This window comes from Alexandromys fortis, unplaced genomic scaffold (assembly GCF_014885135.2).
Source record: "Alexandromys fortis isolate MF-2015 unplaced genomic scaffold, M_Fortis_MF-2015_v1.1 scaffold_79, whole genome shotgun sequence".
Taxonomy (NCBI): domain Eukaryota; kingdom Metazoa; phylum Chordata; class Mammalia; order Rodentia; family Cricetidae; genus Alexandromys; species Alexandromys fortis.
In genome coordinates this window covers 3,962,224-3,981,630 of record NW_026067964.1, presented here as the reverse complement: position 1 = coordinate 3,981,630, position 19,407 = coordinate 3,962,224, and the positions used below count along the sequence as shown (strand labels likewise).

The window sequence follows — 19,407 nt, the reverse complement described above, 5'->3', positions numbered from 1 at the left end:
ACATAGACCAGGCGGGTATCAACCTCCTGATCCTCCTGCTTCCCAAATGCTAAGATTAAAGACAGGAGCAATGGCACCCAGATTACAATTAGTTGAAATGCCTATTACATTTTCAAAAGAATATTTCAATTATCTACTCAAACCTATTTCATCCTATTCTGTTAAGAAGAGAAGAAAAGCTGGCCGTGATCTTTTGTGTATTTACCCTTTAAATGCTTAGGGACAGTTATTAAGTCACATGTCCGTCTTCCCATCTCCACTTCAATTCCAGACTTTTCATTATCCCACAGGAACAAATGTCTCCTCCCAAGGCAGCAGTCACTGGTGAACCGGTGGTTCTGGTGCTAGTGTTTATTATATACTTGGACGTTGCACTCATTTCACTTAGCAGAGCTGTGGCTTATGAGCTAAAAGGTGAATAAATAACTAATCTTGACCTCCAGTGGATTCGTGGAAGCTTGCCATGAGCCAGGATTAAACATTAAATGCTACGAGCTAGCTAAAGCTCCTCTTTTCATGGTTATACCAATATTTGAAAGAGATAGGAAACACTGGCTAATTTTACAGTTAGCTGACATTATAAATGCTCACCAGGCATTGCACAAATGAAATATCCTGGACGATTTGCTGGCAAAGGTGTGTGTTAGAGACTTTGGGCACATTTAAGAATCCAAGCAAGAGCTGGAACGAACATTGATCACTAACTCCCCATATCATGGTTTCTGAGGCGTAAGAAATCAGCCTTCCTAAGGGGTAGACACAGGTTGTGGGGAGGCACTAGGAGAAGTTTTGTTTGGGATACAAAGGGCGAACACAAACCACTAGAAACTGATACAAATCCCTCTCGCATCACTGGAGGGGAAGCCGAGCTGCCTGGATAAGGAGCCCAAATGGCCTTTGGGTCACATATCAGCATAACGGTTGGCTTGAGAAGCTGACACTTCAAAAGGCAGACATCTCCATTCTCAAAGGTGTCTGTCAAAGAGACAGGAAAAAATGTTACAAAGAGAGGTTTGTGCTGTCGTATGTCAGACAGATTGAAAATCTGTGGTCCGTTCTCCTGCCAATGCGGGAAGCCACCCTTCCAAGCAGAAGAGCAGTGTGACCAGGAGACCCTGGGTAAAACAGTTAGCTATACTGTGGCTTTCTGAGTGAGGGTGTTATAAACCATCAACAAATGACAAGAATAAATAAAGACAACACACATGCACACACACACACTTATACAACAGGCTACAAGCACAGTGTAAGTAATTTTAAAACATCTCCAAGATTCTCAATAATTTATGTACACAAACAGATTTTAATGTTAGACTAAGATAGTTTTATGCTTAGATTTGTAAACTTCATAATATCTAATTTCAAAATCACATAGTAACTATTTTTTCTAATGCATCAGATGAGGTATGATATGAAAAGTATTTCCCATCTTATTTTGGAGTCTCATTAAACAGATTTTATGTTACACCAAACATCTGACAAAATGACCAACCAATCAATGAAGTAATAATAAGATAATATTGTATAATATGGCAATAACAAGAAGGTGCAGAATGTCTCTCCCATCAAAAATTAGGATCCATTGCAAAACATTCCGTTAATATTGGCTTAGCTATCCACGTCTCACTTTCAATTACATTGATCATAAGCATCCCTCCTCAGGCCTGCTGGGAAGCTGGTATTAACCTTTATATGGCTTTGTTTGGTTGGTTTAATTTTTTTCAGTTACTGTCTCTGAATACAAGCTAAGCTTCTTCTGCACAGACATCCATACCCCAAAGGGTCCACCATCACTATGCATTCAGAGTCACAATAATGAATGTTTAGGAACACAATTAGCTATAATGAATTTATCAATAAAAGTGGAGGGCTCTGCCCCCCAGTAACACTGCCTGCATCCATAAAGACTGGGAGTTCTTATCAGTACTCCTCATGGAGATAAACAGGCCCACGGGAAGGCAACAGCTCTCCAGCCCTACACCATTCTCTCAGATCTTCTGATTTCTCCCTTCTGAGTTAGCCTTCAATCAGTCTCAGTTAACAGTCATAGCCTCCATCTCCTGGATCACGGTAGGTAAAGGAGCTGTCATCCAAAGGCAGCACTTCTCAAACTATAGGGGTCTACCGACCCTTTCTCAGGGGTTGCGTATCAGATATCCTGCATATCAGGTATTGACGTTACGATTCAAAACAGTAGCAAAACTACAGTTACGAAGTAGCAACGAAAACAATTTCAACGTCGGGGGTCACCACAACATGAGGAACTGTATTAAAGGGCCACAGCGTTAGGAAGGTTGAGAACCATTGCTCTAGAATCTCTTCTAGAATCAATTCAGAATCATCGCCCCCCCCTTCTTTGCCCCACCACACCATTCCCAGAAAACCCAGGCAGTGCGTGGAAAGGGGAAGCTACCTTGTTGCCTCTGGATCAGACGAAGGCAGAGAGCAAGCAGCAAGCCATGATATAGAATGTTCTAGTTCTAATCCAAGTCAGAATCCAAAGGCAGAAGATCAGTGGCTTCACCATAAGATAGTTTCACGTAAAAATGTTTCTTATTCAGCCTTTTACCCAATCTGTTAAATAAGGTCTCTCCGCATTAGGGAGTACAGTCTGCTTTACTTAGTCTAAGGATTCAGATGGTGACTGGATATGGAAATATCTTAAAGACACACCCCCAAATAATGTTTAACCAAGTATCTTCACATCCAAGGCCTTGTTAAGTTTCCACACAAAGTTAACATCACAAGGCATTATGAGATTTTGCCTAATTTCACATAGCTATGAGCTGTGTGCACATGGGAGGGACCCAGGCATTAACTGGGTGTCTATTATTACCAGGAAGATGCAAGGCCCCAGCCTTCACCTAGGGGAAAATCCAGACAAGCTCCCCGTAGAACAGAACAGCTAGCCCCTGCCACTCCACAGATTAGCCGGCGTGAAGCAAATCACTGATGCTGTCCACTACGGACTTGTGGGATGGTTGTGTAGGTGGCACGCTGGCAGTCAGTGCCCACTCTATCCAAAGGGATTGCTTTCATTTTCCCCGAGTAAGAAAGACAGTTCAAAGAAGAATATTAAAAAAATCAAGCTGAAATCCATCGTGTTGTAGAGGGAGAGATTGTTAATTAGGAAAAGGAAACAGTAGGTAGAGTCCAGGGAAAAGAAGTTGCCCAGAGCTATATAAATACACCGTGCTGAATTCGAGATATATGGAGTTCTGGGAGTTAGAGAAGCCCTTCAGCAAACCATAGCAATGTTTGTGTCATGGAACTACTTCCCTAACTAAATTCCTTCTGAGGACTCAAACAGGCTAAGTTTCCTATATGCTGAAAAATTAATGTAAGACAGACAAATGTGTAGCAAAGACTGGATAAAACTCATGATTTTGAAAAAGTAAGACAGTTGCCCTCAAATGGCAAATAACAATGTGTTTGTCTTTTGATTATAAAGACACCCAGCCTTTAATAATCTGGAAAGACAAAGCTAGCCAATGCATGAGTCATTCATTTTCATCAGCATTTGTGTTTTCAGTGGAATTGATTTCTATAAACTCCGCAGGTTTAAAAATTAATTAGGCATATCTGTCATCCTGTCTGGTCACAAGTGTTCTGATTATTTGTCAGGATTTTATTCAGTTGACAATGAGAAGCAAGGATCAGTTCTGAAGGACTTGTGTGTGACGATGGGCACATGGCCCCATATTCTTATGAAACAAGATTAGGTGCCAGATAATTTTTGTATTTTTTAAGGTCTCTAGATAAATCCACTTGACTTGACCTCATTCCAGGATCTCTATAAAAAATTTACCTTAAAATTAAGTACAATGGAGAAAATTTAATTAAATATAAGAACCAGGACGTCATAAAACAAACAAACAAAAAAAAAGCTATGATGACAAATGGCTCTTCAGGAAGTCCAGAAAACACCTGGATAACATTGATAGATTTCTTTTTTTAAAATGCCACACACCAAAGCCAAGTGAGAAGAAACTGCAATACTCTATATCTCTAAGGGTACTGGTGTAACAATAAAAGAGGCTGAAAAGGGTAAATTTATCCACACATTCATTAAAAATTTTCAGCCACTTAGAAAACAAAGGAGGCTTATCCACTCTGATAATACTAAAACCATATACATCCCAGTGGTTCACGTCCTACTCAGCGTGAACAGGGAATGCCCTTCCCTAAGATCAAAAGCAACAAGAATTTTTTTCTTTCCCATTTCTAGACAACACTATGCTGAAGATCCTAGGCTATGAAATAAGAAAAAGAAATAAAAACCATGAGTATTGAAAGAGAAGGGGCCAGTTAACTCTCATTGCAAGCAAGTAATACTGCACATAAAACATTGAGGAATCTGAGGGAGGAGCTAGCACAACTAATAAAAGAATTGACAAAGGTTGTAGGACACAAGGCCAATACGAGATTTAGCTGTGTTTCTTTATACCAATAATAAAAAGAGGAAAATAGAGTTTAAAAATATTACTAGTCCTTTTCATAAATGAAAAGATTCAGAATCTCGGGTGTAAATTTTTTCTAACTTTATATAGTCAATGTGACCTAGTCAATACCCCACCAACTATTCTGTAGATGTCAACAAACATCAACATTCAATGTGAAAAAACCAACCCATGTCTATTGTTCCTGTTCAGCTCAGGTCTGGGCAGCCATGTTGTGAGACTTGACAGGAATAGCATCTGACATTCTTAGGGGACACAATCTCACAGCAAGCTCCCTGAACCTCTGGCTCTTACATTCTTTCTGCTCCATCTTCAGCAATGATCCCTGAGCCTAGAGGCCAAGCATTTGAAAGAGAACATGGTGAGTATACAGGAGGGTTGGAGGCAGCAAAGTGAAGGGAGAATTAATATAATTATATTAGAATCTCAAAAAAAATAAAAGAAATAATTTTTAAAAAAGAGCAAAGTCAGGGAGTACCTTCTACTTTAAGACTTACTATAAAACCTACTCTAGAGTGTCAGGAAAAGATCTGTATACCTAGATCAAGAGCGTGAACACGAGAGCCCCCAAGATATTTTTTTAGTCAGTGATACTAGACAATTAGACATTATTTTGGGGGAAAAAAAACACCAAAACAAAACTAAACAAAAAACTAGACACAGACTTTTTATATAACAAAAATTGACTGAAATGGATCATAGACAGAAATATAAAACACAAAGCTACAAAACTTCCCTAAGCAGCCCAGAATAAAATCTAGCTCACCTTGTGTTTGGCAATGACTTTTTACATACAGCAGTAGAAGCGTAATCCAGGAGAGCCAAGTGACAAGTTGAACTTCATTGGAATTGAAAATGCTTGAAGCTGGAGAGATGGCTCAGTGGTTAAGAGCACCTCTTCTTGCAGAGGACCCAGGTTTGGTTCTCAGTGCTTACATGGTAGGTCACAATCATCTGCACTTCAGTTCCAGGGAACCTGACACCCTCTTCTGACTTCAACAGTACACACGTGGTGCACACACATGCACACAAAGCACTCATATATATACAATTAAATAACTAAATTTTTTTAAAAAAGAGAGTTTAAAATGCTGTGTATGACTCACATCTCACGAGTGAGGTGAGCAGAGGTTGAGTGGAAAAGGGAAGCGGGATGTGGGATCTGACGAGGCTCCCCACAGGATCCTCAAGGAAACCCAGTTCTGCCCAGCTGAAACAGTCTCCAGCATGAAAGCAGAACCATATGAAACACTGCTAGCCTGGCATGGCTCCTACTAGCCCCAGGATAGGATTCCCTCTTTGAAGGAGGACTTGTAATGCTTCAAAAATTTCTTCCGGAAGATAACCTAGTAGTGTCACCGAAAGTACATTTCATTACCAAGATTTAGTGCCCTAATGCAGTTGAGCTTGGAAGAGGATATTGGGAAATGTCTGAAGATCAGAGGTCATACAGCACTGCAGACCTATTTTGTTGGTGATACCTTAGCAACCGATATAACACAGTAGCAGTGTGATGATATGTTAGTGACTGATGTAACACAGTAGCAGAGACCAACAAAGCCCAAGCCCTAGGAAAGCTGGAGTCTGAGCTCTGCTGGATACCAAGAATAGCAGCTACTCTGATGATCATGGAATCTGTCCTGTTATTTCCAGACTTCTTGCTTATTATTAATATTATTTTTTATTGACTTGGTAGTCTTTAAAACACTGCAGAAGAAAATCTCAGGCATTGGCAGATCTTTGGTGGTTAAATGTATGTCTTCCGGTTTCTCAGAAAATTGGGAATCAGTCTACCTCAAGACCCAGCAATACCACTCTTGGGCATATACCCAAAGGATGCACATTCATACCACAAGGACACTTGCTAACCTATGTTGAAAGTAGCATTATTCGTAATAGCTAGAACCTGGAAACAATCTAGATGCCCCTCAACCAAAAAATGGATAAAGAAAATGTGGTACATTTACACAATGGAGTACTACTCAGAAGAAGAGAAAAAAATAACATCATGAAATTTTCAGGCAAATGGATGAACTAGGAAAAATCATCCCAAGTGAGGTAACCCATGCCTAGAAAGACAAACATGGTATGTACTCACTCATAAGTAGATATTAGACATAAAGCCTACAATTCAAAACCCAGAGACGCTGAGAACCAAGGAAGACCCTAAGAGAGACATACATGGATCTCCCTGGGAAGGGGAAATAGATAAGATCACCTGAGTAAATTGGGAGCTTGGGGGAGGGAATGAAGGGTGGAAGGGGAGTAGGGAGGGGAGAAGGAGAGGGAGAGGAAAACATGAGGGATCGGGAAGACTGAGTTGGGGGAAGGTCAGAGAGGGAGAGCAAGGAAAGAGACATCTTGATAGAGGGAGCCATTATGGGGTTAGCGAGAAACTCAGCACTAGGAAAATTCCCAGGAATCCACAAGTGTAACCTCAGCTAAGACTCTAAGCAATAGTGGAGAGGGTGCCTTAACTGCCCTTCCCCTATAATCAGACTGATGACTACCTTTAACGTCTTCACAGAACCTTCATCCAGCAACTGAGGGAAGCAGATGCAGAGGTCCATAGCCAGGGATGGGCTCAGTTCCTGGAATCTAGTCATAGAGAGGGAAGAGTGAAAATATGAGCAAAGGGGTCAAGACCATGATGGGGAAACCCACAGAAACAGCTGTAGAAGCTCACTGATTCTGGAATGACAGCTGGGGAACCTGCATGGGACCAAAGTAGGTCCTCTGAATGTGAGAGGAAGTTGTGTGTCTTGGGCAGTCTGTGGGACCACTGGCAGGGGGACCAGGGTTTATCCCTAGTGCATGAACTGGCAGTTTGGAGTCCATTCCCTTTGGAGGGATGCCTTGTTCATCCTAGATAAAGTGAGGAGGGCCTTGGTCATGCCTCAGGTGATGTGACAGACTTTGTTGATTCCCCAAGGGAGGCCTCACCCTCTCTGAGGAGTGGATGGTGATGGGGTGGGTGGAAGGTGAGGGGAGCATGACGAGGGGAGGGAGAGGGAACTGGGATTGGTATGTAAAATAAAGAGATTGTTTTTTTTTAAAAAAGAAGTGTTAAGTATTTCTCTTAGATGAGCCTCTCTGCTGATGCAAATAATTCTAATCAGACCAAATTAAACTGAATTAAAAGATGCCCATGTTTAATGAAATGCTCCCTGGTGGCCCTGGGAAAGCATAGAGAGGGAAAAAGAGAAAAGGGGAGACCATGAAACCCAGAGACCACGTGTTCATTCTCTGGGGGGGCAGTTTAAATAGCCTGAAGGAGTGGTCTTGACCCTCCCTGGGGAGGGGTCTTATGCCAGGAGCTGGGGTACAGCCCCCAGGCAAACAAAAAAGGAAAAAGAGAAATGCATGTTGATGTGGGAGTGTCATATATCAATCTGTTGATTTCATTGGTTAAGCAATAAAGGAACTCCTTGGCCCTGATAGGTTAAAAGATAGATGGGAGGAGGAAACAGAATAGAATTCTGGGCGGAAGAGGAAGTGATGTCAGACTCTGCTCTGCTCCTGAAGAGACCGAACAGCTCTGCTCTCTGGAGCAGAGACACCATGATGGACGGAGGCTAGAATCTTCCCGGTGAGCGCACCTTGGGGTGCTTACACAGATGATTAGAAATGGGCTAAATTAATATGTGAGAATTAGCCTAGAAGAGGCTAGATAGAAATGGGTCACGCAGTTAAATGAATACAGTTTGTGTGTTGTTATTTCAGGCATGAGCTAGCCAAGCGGCCAGGGTGTTGGGGACGCAGCCCCGCCGCTTCCTATTTCAACAGCATGTCTTTACTTGCCCTTTGACAAAGAGCAAGGAGAGCCTAGAAGTATTTGAATTGGAGGGAATGATTTAAAGGCTCTTTAAAAAATATTGAAAATCTCTTTTATTTTATTCATTTCCCCTCATATGGCTTAAGTAAAAAGCTCTGTGAATGAAGGCAGTGGCCAATTCTGCCTTCTATTTTGCAGGAGGAAGTAGTTTTAATTTAATTTTAAGGGCTCCTTTCCCGTTTCTCTGGTGTTCTAACTGCATTTATTAAAGCAGTTGGCTGGTTCTTTAGAATATGTTCCAACTTAATAGAGGCCGAGATGAGCTTAGACAGACAAGCTCCCTTATTGGAAGACGGGAGCATTAAACAAACACCACAGGCCTCACAAACAGCATTTGTGCCTTCCCTGTCAAGTGCAGGCTCGCCCCCTTCAAAACAACATGTGACAATTTCACACAACTCATCCGGGAACTTTTATAAAGCCTGAAGTTTTAGCAAGAGCGTGTTTGTTATTCTGAAGAAAATGTTTTGTCCTTTGCAAAAGACAGTTGAGAGAACACAGAGTAACTATCCAACTGATAAAGGACTGGTATCCAAAAATAAGCAAAAACTCTGGAAGCTCAACAGTAAGAAAAACTTCAATTGGAAAACGGTCAAAAGCTCCGACCAGACACCAAATCGGAAGGTATGCAGGAAACAAGGATGTGGAAATAGGCTCAGGCTCCTATGCCATCAGGAAATCTGTAAATTAACGGACCCACAAGACACCAGTGTGAGAGTGGAGAAAGCCTGGGTGGATGTGGAGTGTGGAGAACCCTAATGCCTCAGACCATGGGAGCAGAAAACAAAACAAAAAATACAAACAAACAAAAAACTTCTCCCTGTGACTCAGGGACATGGAAAAGCCATCTTCTGGCCAGAGTATGACAGTTGGCAGTGTTTGTAGAAGCTATCAACCAGAACTGTGCCCTGAGACTGCTCCCCTGCAGAGACCTCCTACTGAGACTTGCTAAACCTGCCCCCTGTTCGCCCTGCACACCATAAACCCACCTCCTTATTCAGCCCTAAGTAAATAAACCTGCTTCTCCCTTCAAGCACACAAAACAAGCAGACTGAGGCTCTTGACAGCAGTTGGTGCCTATAAGTCTACATTTTGATCAGTTGTGGATTTCTGTAACAGTCTCCATCTGTTGCAGAAAGCCATTTCCTTGATGAGGGGTGAGGACGACACTTTTATGTGGGCGTAAGATAAATATTTAGAATGTAGTTATTAGGGATTAGTACTAATAGAACAGCAGCAGCTGAAGGTTCTCCTCTGAGAACCATGACCTCACTAACTCTGAGTAGGTGGCTTAGTTTCCAGCACGAGGCACCATTTTCTTCTGTTGAGCAGGTCTTATGCCTATTTAGAGAGCCGTTGGTTACTGCCAAGGTATGAGTGCCACTACTGTGCCCTTAGGGTTCCCATGCCATGCTGATTATTGCTATGGTTTATGGGCATCAGGGGTGGGTTGGACTGTTGATTGCTTTTCTCCTTTAGAAGCTTCCATGGAGTCTTCTGGCACCATGAGTCTTCAGGGAGGGATCTTTTGGGTCCAGCTCAGGTCCTCTGAGTCCTGTGTGACATACATGGCGTCTTCAGCAATAGGGACTTAACCTCCCACCTCTCAGGTGGAAAATAAAGAGCAATAGTCTATGATGCTTTGGGGGTCCCTTGGACAATGCTGACTTTTAGCTCAAAGGGGAGGAAAAATAAGTCTCCTTCCCACACATGATCTTTTCCAACTTACTCCCCAAAGGTGCCAATTCGGGCTTTATTTTTCCATGATTTTAAATGTATCTCAATTTCTCTTGAATAAAAGCATATCAATCTTTTGGTCAAAACTTGTTAAATTTTCAATGTTAACATGTATCCAAATTGGTTCCTGCTAATTACTGCCCCTCATTCTATTCATTCCAATGCCAGTATAGCACTTCATGGTTTGAATGACCCAAATGACCTGATCAGCCTCTGATGGACATTTATGTTATTTATTTATTTTTCACTATTGCAAATAATTGAGTGCTGATGAGTCATCTCAATTCTCTGAGAAGTCTGAGCATGTCTAGAGAGGGGGGAGGGGGAAGAAGAGATCTCCCAGAAACCAGCTCTTCCTAACTGAAGAAGGTGTCACACCCTCTAGGATCCTAAGATAATAGGGCTGCATCAGAGGAGACAATTGACCACAAGCACAGAACACTGTGTCCCTTGAAGTGTCCTCTCACCGGTCCCCGAGCTCTCACTCATTCTCTACTCTCCCCAAGGACGGGAAGAGCTCCTGGTCCCATCAGCAGGTTCTATTAATACCACAGAGAGGCAGTGGAGAAGGCTGGGAGGTAATCCATCATCGTGACTACCGGGAGCCAAGCAGGGAACAAGGGCAACAGGGAGCCAAGGTTGAGGATTCCAAGGAATGGTGAGGAGTCTCTGAAGAGGCAAATCCTCCACAGGTGAAGTCAGAGCAGAAGCAGAGACATGACTCTGGGTTCTATAGTAGATCTCCATTTTCCCTTCCCCTTGCTGTGGCCAACAACAAGCCCAATGTGCACATCACAACGATCTATTTGAAAGCTAGTAATGTTAACGTTTAAATTACTGCAGTGTTTGGCGCAGCCAATAATGTGTTTAATGTGCATTAACTAGAGCACGCAGTCACGTGCTGAAAACTCGGGAGAGAATGCCAGAGTCGCCAGAGCATCTCTTAAGAGCACATATTCAGAAATAAAGAAAAAAAAAAAGAACGAGCATAACGGTATGCTTAGAACTATTAAAATGGACGACTTTGGGACTGGGAGTGTAGCTCAGTGACAGAGTGCTTGCCTAGCATGCGTGAGGCCCAAGTTTCAATTCTCAGTATGGGGAAAAGAAAAAAAATGCCTTTAGAGAGGCTAGCCAGAGCTTGGAGTGATAAAATAGGTCGCCCTATCCATGAGCTGCCGAGTGTTTGGCTCTTTCATGCAGCAGAGGCGCTCTTGCCACGTGACCTTCCTGACAGATTTCAAACAAAGAACAAAATATCTTGGGAACTTTGCTTAGGAACATTTCAACCCTCCAAGACCACTTATTTGTAGATTTTCAAACCTGAATATTGGAGAAGACAGAATCTTAGGAGCATGTTACTGTATCCCTGTAAAGGTACACCTGGAACCTATACCTCCACTTTCTTCCCAGTCACAAGGGCAATCATTGGGGAAGGGAGATGCGCCCACATTTCCTAAGGAGACTTTGGGTAGCACTCCACAAGCTTCCAAGGCTCCTCTGGCTCTGGCACAGTGGGTGCTTAGAGCCAGGAGAAGGCAGGCACAGCACAGAGGGATGGACACTGGAATTGGGTGTCTGCTGATGCGCTCCAGTTTGGGGAAAATCATAAGGTCTCTGAGCAGTGAGAGGCCGGTGCCATAATAGAAACAAACTAAATATGCACACACATATTCTCTGTGGACATTCTCTGTATATGCACATGCATCATATGATTAGGAAGGCCCAGAACCAGAGAAAGCATGGAGCCCCTTGCTCAGAATTTTAAGAGGCAACAGGACAGCCAAGTCCTAAATGAAGCACAGGGAGCCCTTTCTAAGGTGAGGTGCTGTGTGTCTGCCTATGGAGATAGCTAAGAACACGGGCCCAGCGTGTGACCGCTCCAGGAATGCACTCTCTTTGAGAACAGAGTGGTTGAAACCACACAGCTAAAGCCTTGAGAATCTCAGGAAATATTGTTTGCTTCTGGGGGTGCAATTTTAATGAAGAGAGAAGCCGATTCATTCATTGAAAAGGAATGCACTTCCTTTTACAAACATCACATGAAGAAAAGGGGTGCTTTTTTTAAAACTCAGCATGCAAAGTAGAAAAGGCCTCTTTAAAATTACAGCACCTGCCTATGAATATTTCACATATGCCAGTAGTATTATTTCATATGTATTAGCAGTATTTCATATATGTCAGTAGATTTCATATATGTCAGTAGTATTCATGCCTATGAACAGCATGCCAGGAGTATTTTATACCTCATCACACGCAACCCTAAATGCTAAAAAACATCTTTCACAGCAGAAAAGAATGAAAGATCAGCAAAGTTAAGAAACTGATCATGATTGTACTATTTTTCTCCCCGTGACATGTTTTAATCATTTGACAGTATTTCTTGAACTCGGGGTACAAAACAAAGCAATGGCCTCTCCTTAATCTTGTCTTCAACCTCCTAAAGTTTAGTGAAAAGAAGCTAGTACTCAAATAATATAAAATAGTTCTTTCCTTTTTCTCTCTCTTTGAGTATGTGTGTGTACATTTTGTGTGGGGTGTGTGTATGCCAAGCACATGTATATACTTGTGTGTGTGTATGTGTCTGTGAGAGAGAGTGGGAGGGAGAGTGTGTGTGTGTGTGAGAGAGAGTGTGTTTGTGTGAGAGAGGGAGGAGGGGGAAAGAGATGGTTGTGTGCGTGTGTGTGTGTGTGTGTGTGTGTGTGATCAACATTATGTCTTCCTCGATCACTTTCCACCTTACTTTTGACAGAATCTCTTCCTAAACAGGAAACTCACGACTTCAGTGAACTCTAGGGATCCCCCTGCCTCAGCTTCCCCATGCTGGGTTTACCCACGCAAAGAACCACACCACACCTTTTACAAGGACCCGAACTCAGGTCCCTCTGCTCGCACATCAAGCACTGTGGCTAACTAAGCCCTCAATCCAGCCCCTTTCATTTCATTTCTTTTTTTTTTTTTTTTTTTTTTTTTTTTTTTTTTTTTTTTTGGTTTTTCGAGACAGGGTTTCTCTGTAGCTTTGGAGCCTGTCCTGGAACTCCCTTTGTAGACCAGGTTGGTCTCGAACTCAGAGATCCGCCTGTCTCTGCCTCCCGAGTGCTGGGATTAAAGGCGTGTGCCACGGTGAAATTAATAAACTTTATACACAGATTGCCTGGACTTAACAAATTAAAAATACAATATGCCAAGTTAAATTCATAATGTCATGCAAACAACAAACAATATTTTAGTGCAAATGCACCGGCTGTGGTCAAGTGTTGTTGTCTCCCAGCTCATATCTGGAATTCCGTCTCCAGAATGACAGTATTAACAACTTGGGTCTTCAGGGAAGTGACAGAGGCGTGAGGCTACTGCTATGACCAGTGGATTTCCTGCCATAAAAAGAAGTGAGGGAGCTGCCGTGTCCCCCCTGTCACGTGAGTGCTTCCGTGACAAGCAGACCTTCAGTATGCCCTAGGCCTAGGGGCTCCTTGACCCTGGACGTTAAACCCACACAAAAGGACATAGAATCCCAGAACTGGGTAGGTGGAGACAGCAAGATCCATGGAGCTGTCTGGCCAGTCTAGCTGAACCAGTGAGCACCAGGGTTAGTGAGCGATCAGTCCCCCAAAACAGGGTGCAGCTAACATAACTGAAAAGACCCGAACCCTGACCTCTGGGCTCCAAGTACATACACACATGTATGTGTAAGTACCTGTAAGTAGGAACAACAAACAAGAAAACAAGAGATACCGGTTATAGAGAAAAAAACTGGCACCCTTGTTCATTGCAGAACAGCACTGCTCAACTTGTAGGTCATGATCCCTTTGGGTGCTGAGTGATTGTTTCACAGGGGTCACCCAAGACCATCAGAAAATGCAGATATTTGTAGTATAGTTCATAGCAATAGAAAATTACATTTATGGAGTAGTAAAAGAGATAATTTTATGGTTGGAGGTCACCACAACATGAGGATACTGTGTTAAAGGGTCACAGCGCTAACAAGGTTGAGAACCACGGTTTTAGAAGGAAATGTAAATGTTATGACCACTGTAGATGCTAATATACCAGTTCCTAAAAACATGAAAATATAATGAACATATGATATAGCATTTCTATTTCTGGATATATGCTCCAATGAATTGAAAGCATGGTCTCAAAAGAACAATTATATACCAAGTTGGGAGATCAGAATTCATAATAGTTAAAATATAAAAGTAGCTCAAGTGTCCACAGCTGAATAGACCAGCAGAACGTAATCTATGTTCACAATGGGATATCATTTGGCCTTAGTGAGGGAGGAAATTCTAAAACATATTAAAACATGGAGAAATATTTGGAAATTATGTCAAGAGAAATAAGACAGTCACAAAAAGGTAAATGACACACAATTTATATAAAATATTAGTCACAATCATAGAGACAAAGGGTGGCATTTGGACTTTAGCAGCTAGAAAGAGAACGGGGAACTATCATTCAAGTGGTGCAGGGTTGGAGTTTTGGGAGGTGAGAGAGAATTTCTGAATGGTGGTGCCGATGAGGGCACAACAGCCTTAATACTAATGTAGCTGATGGCACTAAACTGTACCTCGAAGATGGTAATACTACATTATGTTATATTTATTTCAGCACAGCTTTTAAAAGTGGGAAAACCCCACATAAAGTAGTAGTACTCCATAGGATATCTGCAAAACTAAAAGATGAAGAAGTGAAATATTTATCCCATTTTAATTGTGAAAATAACAGAATAAATAAAGAAAATAACAATGTAATGCACAATTTAAGCATTAAACATGGCTGTATTAGAAATTAGGCTACACATATTCTAAAGGGTGCAACACAGAATTGAATGGGCCACTTTCTCTACAAAAATAGAGCTCCATGTAAAAGTCAATGAGTTAATAAAAATATGTCTTATGTTCTACTTATAAACAAAATTCAAATTCAAAATATAACTCATCATCTACTTTCCTATTTCCTGGCCTGAAATATTTTAAGACTAGAAAGGACCAACTTACCCAATTCACCCAATCTATTTATTTACCTACTTGCTCAAGAATGTAAGCAGTTGTGATATGCAATGGTTATTAACTGGCCCTCATGGTGGAGAAAGTGTTTGTGATAATAAAAAAATTGGTGTCTTCTTATACTCTTAAGGTATTTCTATCAAGAGTTAAAATGGTACCCTCATCCTGTTGTTATCCTTAGCTGTCTCGAGAAAGACTCTCAATCTGCAGCAAATTTTTACATGGGATTCTCAATTGTAAAGAGATTTTTAAAAGGAAAAGAAATACAAAACCACTGCAGTAATGTATGAAAACTGCATATAGTTGGGGATGAAGGGAGGGAGGGAAGAAGGGAGGGAAGGAGGAAGGGAAGGAGGGAGGGAAGGAGTGAGGGAAGGAGGGAGACCTGCCTTTCAGATGCTAGCAAACAGACTTGAACTAAAGGATCAGTTTAAACAGACATGTGCTCCGTGAGCCTGTGCCAGACAGAAAGCCCAGTCACCAGGAAGCAGGACAAGATATTGGTGGATTGTGGCTTCTCCCCTAATGCAACTGCATAGACTCTAAATAGTATTTTCACTTTGACCATCCCAAGAAATCCCCCACTAGGTGTGGTGAGATGAACAGCAAGAGTGAGCTGGCCAAGATGACACACTGACAAATCAGATGTTTCTATAAAAAAAATTGTCATCAACAAATTTATTTCAGAATAAGAGCTCACATTCTTCATCATAAGAAAATGGGTTTTTATCTCTGTGAGTTTGAGGTTAGCCTGGTCTGCAAGAGCTAGTTCCAGGATAGGCTCCAAAGCTACAGACAAACCCTGTCTCAACCCCCGCCCCTCAAAAAAAGAAAGAAAATGGGTTTTTTGGTGGTCATGTGACATCTGGCATATCGTGACATCTTTTTGGTAATCTCCCTGAGGTTAGGAACTGCACCTTGGTCTCTGAAGCATCATTTACGTTGAAGGAACTGACTGAACAAGCACAATTTTTACCTAAAAGCTCTTAGGTTAAGCTACTGGTCAGGCTGGATAAGCAACTTTCCCTGCCACAGAGCCATGACAAGCCGATTTATTTGTCCACTCCATCACCCAGAGCAGTCAGATGTGCTCCTACCCTTCCTTCCCCTCCCGCCTTCTCCAGACAGCAGCTAATGGCGTTTGCTTTTAGTTTAGTGCCAAGAAAAGACCGGTGTTGGCGTGTGTTGACACTGAACGCCGAATTCCATTAAGGTAACAGTGCTGAGAAAGTCCCCATAATTTTTTTTTTTTAAAGACTGTTTTCTTCTCCCCGGAAGGGGTTTATTTCCTGTTTTCTGTTCCTACATAGTTTATGCTTCCAAGGCATCTGAACACAGTTCTGTGAGGAGAAAGAGGTCTGCTGTGAGCTGGTTTTCACCATTCTATGCTCTGGAGGACGGATGGCAGCCCGTAAGGTACCAGCGTCTCTGGAGACACTGGGCAGCCAGATCTTTGTCTAGGTTTCCTGATAACTACATCTCTCCCTTTCCCCTTTCTCCCTTGCTAGTCTGCCGTCCCCTTTATTCCTTTTGTCACACACACTGCAGATTTGGGCTCACTCAATCAAGGCTTTGCTATCGACTTCCCAGAATATGGTCTTAAAGAAAAAAAAAAAAAAGGTTGGATTTTTAATGTTCCATCAATGAGCACAAAATCAGCAGTGCTTTTAGCACGCATTTTCGTGGCAAAAAAAAAATGCGCCACGTTATTTACTAAGCCATTCTCAAATTCCACTTAGACACCAGGCCTATGCCTAAAGCCTCAAGAAACGGACTGGTGTTAAAGAACCTGATGAACTCAAACTCGGAAGCTTTCGCTTGAAACTTGTGGTGAGCCTTAGGCCTTTTGAAGCTCTCTAAGATAAAATGAGTTGGCTCTGAGATACTGGCTCTCACTAAGAATTAAACTAAAAAAAAAAAAAAAAAAAAAATGAATTGATACATCTTTAGTCACTTTGGAAATATTTAGAAAGCAAAGTTAACAAAAATTGTACTCAATGGTATTGCATAATCTTAGTTTTTATATTTAAAAAAAAAAAAAAAAAAAAAAAAAAAAAAAAAACTTTAAAAAAATTCTGTAGTCAAGCAGGAAGGAAAGGAGTCCGGCGGGAGAAAGGAATATCAGGGCATCCCTCTGAGACTTAAAAGATGCCTCATCTCTGGGTACCCAGGGGAGCCCTGGAACCTTCCCAGGGCTCTCACTGTGGCGCACTGCGGAGCCCTTCGCCTGCCAGCAGCCTCTGTCCTGCCTGGCTTTCTCTGCCGCCCCTGCCGCAGTCTATCCTCCCACCCTGGTCCCCCAGTCTGCTGCTTTCTGCACAGGGCGCGCCGCGGGGCATCCATCACTCCGGAGCCTTTGACGCACACACGCACTCCCAGACAGACTGGGTCTCCTAGCCCTCCCTCCCGCTGCGCCCGCCCCATCTCGGGGCAGCATTTACATCACGCCCACACGTAGAGGGTGACGCGAGCGCCCCCCACCCTCGCTCTCGTAGTCCAGGCGGTACCTCCAGAGCTGGTGACTCAGCTCCTCCCTCTCCGCCCCCGCGCGTGGCGCCTGAGGTTCCCGCACGCCCACGGAGATGTTCTTTGCATCTGTGATGGGGTGCTGGCTGCCCGAGTCAAGTTCATTCCGGTATTCTATAATCTTCCCGGGTCAGTCAGAGGAGTCCTAGCTACGCGGGAGAAAGTACTCCCAATTTAGACCCAGTTTGAAGGGGGAAAGTCCACCAAGAGAAAATGGTGGGCTGTCGCCCCATTTTCCTGTTGGCTTTAAATCAAGAGACCTCGGTAGTAGAAGTTGTTGCTGTCGTCATCATCATCATCATCATCACCATCATCATCACCATCATTTTTATTGGGGACGTTCCTTCTCCCAAGAACCTCTCACTCTTAGATGCGCTTTGCTGCGCCAGGCGCATAGTGGACGCTCCATAGCGTTTTGCTGAATGGAGGTGCAGTGTTAAGAAGTGGGGATTCTTACAAAGGGCCACAGCCCGCATACTTCCCTGCTCTCAGCCTTTTGGTGCGGGCGTACAGATGCTATTCGCGGGTTTGGGGGGATTTGTGGAAGAGTTTGAACATTCACGGGGTTTCTATTAGCCTCCCGTAGAGTCGACCGCGACTCCCCATGCTTTCCCGTCACCCGCACATCTGCAGAGGGATCCCCGCAGAAAAGTTGAGGCTGCAGTGATGGCTTGGTGATGGCGGGCACTCCTGTCTACCAGATTTGAATAGTCTCTCCTGGCCCTCCTGAAGCCCCCTTCTCCCCCACCCTGCAGTAAAGAAACCTGGAGACGCCTGCAGGAGCAACCCTGAACGCCTGCTGCTGCCCACCCACCTGCCCCGGAATCCCAAGCATAGCGCGCCTTTGACTTGCCACAGCCCAGTAAACCTGGGGTCGTTCTGCTGCCTCCGTGAGATTTCCCTCTCCCCATCCAAACACAGGGGCCAGCGAGCAGCCTTCCCCACCTGCAGCCGCTTTCCTGGGGCCAGAGCCGGCAAAGTTGAGCTAGTTGCGCTTCTGCAAGGCTGCAAAAAGTTCCCTGACTGCAACCCTCGGTTTCCCGGTCCAGAAGGGGAGTCTGGCAGAGAATGATTTTTCGCCAAGATTGCGGGGGCCTCCTTACTCACCGTTTCAGCTGCTGGAGTCCCCCTGCCCTGAGCCGTGTCTGCAATGCAGCCGTCGCCGCGCGGGCACCCCTTCACTTGCTGCCCGGAGCCGCCTTGGTCTGCCACTCTCTCCTGCAGCGCGCTCAGTGGTGACTCCTTTGAACGAGGCAGCGAAGAGAGGAGGGGCGGGAAAGTGGCTCCGGGCTGCCACGCTGCGGTCCTCCTCCGCCTCCTCCTCCCCTTGATGCTGCAGTGGCGGGCGGCGGCGTGGCGAGAGTACAAGCGACGCGCTGGGAGGGAGTTACGGCGCGCGGGGGAGGAGAGCGTTGTGCAAGGCTGGGCGAGCTCCTGGTGTGATGCGGAGGCGCCGCTGAGGTGCGGGTCCCGGGAAGGAGGTGCGGACTTTTGGAGAAGTCTGTAGCCCAGGAAAAGAGAAAGGCGCCAGTGCTGAACTAGTCACCGGGTGTGACTGTGCCTTGCGCACTTGGCCGCCCTTTGGGCCGGGCCCCCGGAAGGCACAAGGAAATTGTTGATCATTGGAAGCCAGTGCTCAGAGAGCAAGGCTTTTGGTCGGTTTCTGGACCTGGAGCTGGTCAGTTTTGACTTGACTTTCAGGAAGTAAGTAGGCAGGAGCTTATCATTCCCCTACCTCGGTCTCCATGCTGGTAGACAGTCGAGAAGAAACTTGGGGCATAGTAGAAGCAACTTCGCGCGCGGGGTGTGTATGTGTGTTCCCAACCAGGAAGGACCAGGCAGC

The 19,407-nt window shown here is 43.9% G+C and overlaps 1 protein-coding gene across 1 annotated transcript in view; it reads right to left on the bottom strand.

Moving 5' to 3' along the window:
* Nucleotides 1-18,863, bottom strand: part of Sv2c (synaptic vesicle glycoprotein 2C) — a 173,590-nt gene extending 154,727 nt beyond the window's left edge. Inside the window, exon 1 of the mRNA XM_050153836.1 lies at nucleotides 18,672-18,863. The gene's annotated coding sequence lies outside the window, so the exon portion shown is untranslated. The remainder of the gene's footprint in view (nucleotides 1-18,671) is intronic.
* Between the last annotated feature and the right edge of the window lie 544 nt (nucleotides 18,864-19,407).